Genomic DNA, 7034 nt, shown 5'->3' with positions numbered 1-7034 from the left:
TGCCATTAGCTAACTTTACCTAGACATTTATATAATAGAAACCCACATCCAAGTGCTCATCTTTTCTCAGTTATTGGAAGGTAAATTCAAATGAGCAAACTACCGAATGTGCTAAGTTTCCACAGGAATAAAGCTTACATCACGCAAGCTTGTTGAAAGACAAAAAAACTCTCCAAGTTATGTCATTAGGAATTTAATTTATACACTGTAACATTCATCACTGGAAGCTCTTTTTCTAGTTTCATTTATGTTTTTCCACTCTGCCAAACCCAACCCAAATACTTTTGCACACACTATGTTTTCAAAGAAAAACAAATAGTGTAAGTAAAACAGACATACACTGCTGCCACTAACAGTTAAAATTTATAGTATTTGTAGACAGATCACAAACTGAAATCTTACGATATTTCCCCTCTTTGTATTCTAGGAAACATTTTTTAACACTATTTACAGAAATTACAATAATTGGAAACGCTACACATAGATCTTCATTTGTACTCATAGTCCATACGTATCTTTTTCTTTGTAATGCTTCACACACTTTCAGAAAGCAAGGCAAGCCATTCAATATCGCTAAATCTATTCTAATGCTCAAAATCGTATTGCAAGCCAAATTATGGAAAGAGCCTAAATGTCCATCAACTGATGAATGGATAAAGAAGACGTGGTTCATATATACAATGGAATACTACTTGGCAATGAGAAAGAATGAAATCATGCTATTTGCAGCAATGTGGATGGAACTGGAAGGCATTATGCTGAGTGAAATAAGTCAGGCAGAGAAGGACAAATATCATATGTTTTCACTCATATGTGGATCTTGAGAAACTTAACAGAAGACCATGGGGGAAGGGAAGGGGAAAAATAGTTACAAACAGAGAGGGAGGGGGGCAAACCATAAAAGACTCTTAAATACAGAGAACAAACTGAGGGTTGATGACGGGGGAGGGGAAAATGGGTGATGGGCATTGAGGAGGGCACGTTTTGAGATGAGCACTGGGTGTTGTAGGTAAGCGATGTACCACAGGAATCTACCCCCAACACCAAGAGCACACTGTATACACTGTGTGTTAGCCAATTTGACAATAAACTATATTTTTAAGAAATTTATTGCGGAACATGAGAAAATCCTAGAGACTGGAACTGAGGGGTCATGCGCAATGCTGCTCTGAATCCTTCAGAATGATCCACAACAAATGCCTCTAACGCTACAGCAGAAGATATTTATGTGTTGTGTATAAGTCACCTTGCTCTCTACCTTGGAGGCTTTCTAATGAAAACACATTAACCCTAAAGACAATCAGTAAAGTGAACTGTTTGAATTTTTAAGTTGTGAATTCACATCAGGCTAGCTAGGCTAAATGATGCCTTCCTTCACAGAGGCTATTAGGAAGCATAGAACTCTTATTAAATTCTAAAACTATTACTTTGAGAAAAGAATGGCAACTTACACTACATCTACAAATTTGTTAATTTTTTTTCCTATTGTTGAACATGTCATTTGACTGGTAACCAATGTAGGTAACGTTTTATAAAAGAAATATTACTCCACTGCTTTCTCTCTTATTTGCACTGATTTTTTCTTGATATGGTTTATGCTAGTAAAAGTAAAGTTTCTCTAATTTTCTTGATTTGTTAAGAAAATAGGCAAGAGAAATGGCTATAACTCTGGCTATTTTTTCTATTAGGGTTTATAAGAAAAAAGTTCTTTTTTATTTTATTTTACGCATTTAATTTTATTTTTTTTATTTAAATCCAAGTTAGTCAACATACAGTATAATAATGATTTCAGGAATAGAATTAATTATTCATCACTTACATATAACACCCAGTGCTCATCCCAACTGAAAAAAGTTATTTAATAAGTGAATAGAGGCAGGTATGATATGATAAGTAATGGACAACTTTCTTTTATTGACTGATTTTATTTTTGACCAAAGACAAGTACTACACAGGAAATATTTTGGATTTGAAGACTGGGGAATGGTTTTGGATACCTTGTTACCAAAAGGGAAATGGCTATTTATAAGTGATCCCATCTTATTCCCATTCAAGCAGTATCTTTAATGCAGAAATTAAATGTGTTTATGCTCTCTGTCTTTGAGGCACTTACGAATGACGGCAGCGTGGGTATCTCCTTTCAGAAGATAAAATATCAGAAGCACTTTCATGTAGCAGATCATTTTGGAACCAGGCAATTGTAAGTCACCTTCAGATTTCAATGGAAATAAATATCTGACTTTGAAATAGTCTTCTTTTTTCCTTGAGATAGAAGTAAATATAGAAGTACTTTACCTGTTGCCAATCAGCTGAAAATATCTTAAGGTGGGTTTACTTCAAAAATCTTTTCATGAGCTAAAAGATTAGCTAAAAGGTTCTCTGGATAGTCTCCAGCTATTTGAAATAGCATAACCAGTTTTTAACACAACTTTGAAATAGTCCTTTTAAGACAAATTCTATACGCAAGCACATGCTTTTCCAGCTTGATTCTTGGATGTTGAAAACACAACTATCGTTAGAGATCTTTAAAAATTCCTGTGATTATGATGGTAGGAAGTTTTGTAGTCTACCGGACATCTCACTTCTTCCCACTCCTATTCTTCTCAAGCTCTTGAATAATGAGATGGCTAGATTGCATCAAATGATGTCAGATTTTATTCTTTTTCTCATAAGGCTATTTGTTCACTACTTTTCATCTTAATTTGCCTTATTGATAAGTTTATTATTAGGTTTCTGACATTCAATGAACATTTGTCAAGCTGTAATTAAGCTCCCAGTAGTGTGGTCAGCATCCAGAACACAGAGCGTATTAGCTCCAAATGAGTATTTTCTGAGCATAAGATGTATCTGGGCTACTAACGTTTTTGTCTTCCAGTTCTGATCTCTGAATTCCTTATGGAACGTGTCAGCAGCAGCTAGCTAGCCCCTTTCACCGTTCCCTTACCATATGTTTTCTGTCTGGGGGGAAAATGTAGATTAAGTTCTCAAATTGATCCATTGGACACAGCACCATATGATTGTTGGCTGGCTGATTTTGCGGACCTGTGCTGCTTCTCTGTCAATTTCTACATTTTGGTCATTTCGATCTGCTACAGATTCGAAGGGTCAAATTTAGCCTCAGTTACTACAGTGGCACTTAACCCAGGTGCTCAGCATTTGTAACTTGGGGACACTGGAAGTCCATGTAGAGGATCAGGAAGTTTTATGAACTCAAATTCATGGAGGCAACAAACCATCATACTGTTAGCAATGGTCTGTTGTTGTTGCTGTTATTATTATTATTGCCATCATTGTTGTTATTAATACACTGTTGCAGATCTTTTGAAATACACTTAAGAATTATTTGACCTCACATTACCTCTTGTTACTTAATATGTTAATCAAAAGCCCATAGATTACCATATCGCAAATGTGCTTTTTATGGTTCTGATAATTTCATTTCAGTGTAATTTGTTTTATTCTGTAGTCCTAGGTATTTTATATGGGGAATTTAGCAACTTTTTCTGAGAAGACACTTGTAGGTTTCACCAGCTGGCCAAAGCGTTCCCCGGCATAGAAGGGTAAAACCACCTGAGTTAGAAGGTCATTTAACAGAAAATATTGGAGACAGACTCATTAGAATTTCTCTTTGCTGTCAAGAAAAATAGTGTTGACAAATGTACATCAAAAGCCTACCAGCCCGATATTTTCTTCATGTACAGAAGACTGAAATTACAAAGTTATACCCACAAAATTCCAAACTTAAACGAAACGTAAGTGACTAAAAGCCTGAAAACCAAGGAGACTGGAGTATAGTACCTCCCTTTATCTGTGGGGGATCCATTCTAAGACCCCTAGTGGATATCTGAAACCACAGGTAGTACTAAACCCTATATATATACACACACACACACACTATATACACTATATATATACACTATATACATATATATATACACACACACACTATATACACTATATATATACTATAGTGTAGTATATATATATATATATATTATACGTATATAGTGTATATAGTACTATATATAGTATATACATAGTGTATATAGTGTGTGTATATATATACATATACACTATGTTTTTGCTATACATACATACCTCTGATAAAATTTAACATAAATAATGCACAGTAAGAAGAGATTAAAACAATAGCTAATAATAAAATAGAACAATTATAACAATACACTATAATAAAAGTGACATGAATTTGGTCTCTGTCTCTCCCAAAATATCTTACTGTACTATCTTCACTGTTCCTGTGATGATGTGAGGTGACAACATGCCTACGTGAAGAGGTGAAGTGAGGTGAATGACCTAGGCATTATGATGCAGCGTTAGGCTGCTACTGACATGACAAAGTGTTGGAAAGAGGCTCATCTGCTTTCAGACCATGGTTGACCACAGGTACCAGAAACCACAGGTAAGGGGGGAATGCTGTATTGAAGAAAGTTTGCTGAAATGATGAACTATGAGTTCTTTTCTGGAGAAAGACAGAAGTGGAGAAACGAGAAGGCTAAAGGATTTGGAAGAAATGAGGACTTTGTATTTATTGTTGAAAAAATGTTTATTTTGGGTGGTGCCTGGGAGGCTCAGTTGGTTGAGCATCCGACTTCTGCTCAGGTTATGCTCTCACGGTTCGTGAGTTCAAGCTCTGTGTGGGGCTCTGTGCTGACAGTTCAGAGCCTGGAACTTGTTTCAGATTCTGTGTCTCCCTCTCTCTCTGCCCCTCCCTCTCTTTCTCTCTCTCTCAAATAAATAAATACATTTTTAAATGTTTATTTATTTGAGAGAGAGAGAAAGAGCATGTGTGCATGAGTGGGGAAGGGGCAGAGAGAGAGGGGGGCACAGAGGATCCCAAGCAGGCTCTGTACTGATGGCACAGAGCCCAACGTGGGGCTCAAACTCACAAACCATGAGATCATGACCTGAGCCCAAGTGAGATCATGATCTGAGCCAAAGCCAGATGCTTGGCCGACTGAACCACCCAAGCACCCCATCAGATGAAGATCTCAATATCCTCATAGAAATAGTCACAGGGCAGGTAAGCCAAGAAGCTCTACGGAAGGTTTTGCTGTGGAGGAGTTACAGATCCAGATGTGACTGGGAGTGTTCGGCTAAAGTGGTGAAATGAAGGGGACAAAGATCTAGGGTCCTGCATGAGTCATCCATGTGGAGAATGAGTCACACAAGGTGACCAAAGTGTTGGAGTGGAGGTAAATGTCCTCAGACATGGGAAAAGGGGAGAGGGAGTATAGCCCAATGGCACGGACTTCAAAGGGATAGTTTTTAAAAGACAATAGGGTAATAAAAATTTTATTTTCCAGGAAACATTCTGATATGAAAATTCACTGCACATCGGGAAGGATCAAAGAGGCATGGAGAAGCATAGTGGGTGGCTTTTAAAGGCCCTGGAAAGGTCAGCTGAGGGGATCCTTTCTTTTAAGTATGGCTACCTGGGCTCAGAAAGGGAGGAAGAGAGAGAAAACAGTGTGAGCCCCTTCCAGAGAATCCTTACATAAAAGGCCACGAGCAATCCTGTGGTTTCTGAAGAAAAAAATATGGCTCACATTTTCAAAATCTAGATTTTTCTGAGATACAACAGGGGATAACAGAATGGCAAGAATATTGAAGAGAATATTATCATAAATGTCCTGAAACTTTCAAATGTCATGTGTCATGAGTCAAAATTATTTACAAATGTCATGAACAGTTCTAACAAATCCACAAATTTCCCATTAAGTATTTTCTTTCATAAGAGATCAGCTTCACACTATGTCTATTTGTGCAAAGTATTCTATAATTTACTTTCTTTAGTTGGAGGTGCAATCAGTTTTGGCAGCACTTTTTATAACCAACCAGGGAACACTTACAACTTGGAGACAAATATGTTATAGGTCTGGGAGACCTGTTTTGCCTAAAGGAAAGAGGGTGAACAAAATACCTTCTAGTGGCCCCCAAGCCTCTAGTAGAGTTTGGTCCCTGTCTTCCTAGCCTAGGAAGAAGAGCTAAATGTTGGCAACTTTCACTCAGCTCTCAGAAACATTTTAACAGTCTTAATACTCACTGGGCACCCACGAATGCCCTTATATTTATGTTTATAGTTTAAAATGCTTGTATTTCTTGCATATCATTGCAATCATAAGATCATTAATAGAACCATATCTTATAATAATTTTTTTGTAATCTGCATCAACCTCTTACTGAGTGCTAAAAACATAGAGCTCATTAAACCGCGGACTGATTAAAAGTTACAAAGTTGCAGGGTAGAAAAGCAAGGCTCATGCTTGCTTTGTATGGCCAGGACCTGCACCTCTTGGCTTACATTGGAGCTCCTGTTCTCTGGTAAGGGGCTGCCTATCAAAGCTATCCAAATGCACATAGGCACCCCATTATTCCCAGCAAGGTTTTCCATTGCCTAATTAATTCAAGCCTACTCTTTCAAGATCGCCCAGTGAGTAGCCCTATTGAATCTGAATGACTTAAGAAGCTGGCTCTCTCAGCAAGTAGTTTTATGAACTGAGTGTGAACTAGAAGCAGTGATAAAATATTACCTGTCCTTATTGCTCTATTTATACAAAAGCCGTTACTTTGAAATGGGCGGTTCCTGTCTAAATACCATTCACATAGAATCAGGTTTTAAATCAGGCAGATTTGTCCAAGAGGCCAGACATGTTAGATGGGAGAAGGGCAGTGAAATGATGAGACAGAAACTGGTACTAAAATACGCACAGACTCCTTCCCCCTGTCCCACCCCACACTAAGGGTTAAGGGTTGATTCTTTTCAAAATGTTCAATTGTTGTGATGCTTGGTATGAATTGAATTCTTTTTTTTTTTAATGTTTATCTATTTTTTGAGAGAGAGAGAGACAGAGACAGAGCACAAGCAGGGGAGGGGTAGAGAGAGAGGGAGACACAGAATCTGAAGCAGGCACCAGGCTCTGAGCTGCTAGCACAGAGCCTGACGTGGGGCTCGAACCCACAAACCGCAAGATCATGACCTGAGCTGAAGTCTAGCACTTAACCGACTGAGCCAC

General features: G+C 37.8%; 1 long non-coding RNA gene across 1 annotated transcript; it reads left to right on the top strand.

The window, feature by feature from the left end:
* The first annotated feature begins 4261 nt into the window (after nucleotides 1–4261).
* LOC132664793 (uncharacterized) lies at nucleotides 4262–5665 on the top strand. The gene is made up of 2 exons (XR_009603841.3): nucleotides 4262–4420; nucleotides 5325–5665. It is a non-coding gene; the product is annotated as an uncharacterized LOC132664793 (long non-coding RNA).
* Nucleotides 5666–7034: the final 1369 nt, after the last annotated feature.

Source organism: Panthera onca, chromosome F2 (genome assembly GCF_046562875.1).
Source record: "Panthera onca isolate mPanOnc1 chromosome F2, mPanOnc1 haplotype 2, whole genome shotgun sequence".
Taxonomy (NCBI): Eukaryota; Metazoa; Chordata; class Mammalia; order Carnivora; family Felidae; genus Panthera; species Panthera onca.
This window is presented reverse-complemented; position numbering and strand designations above follow the sequence as displayed.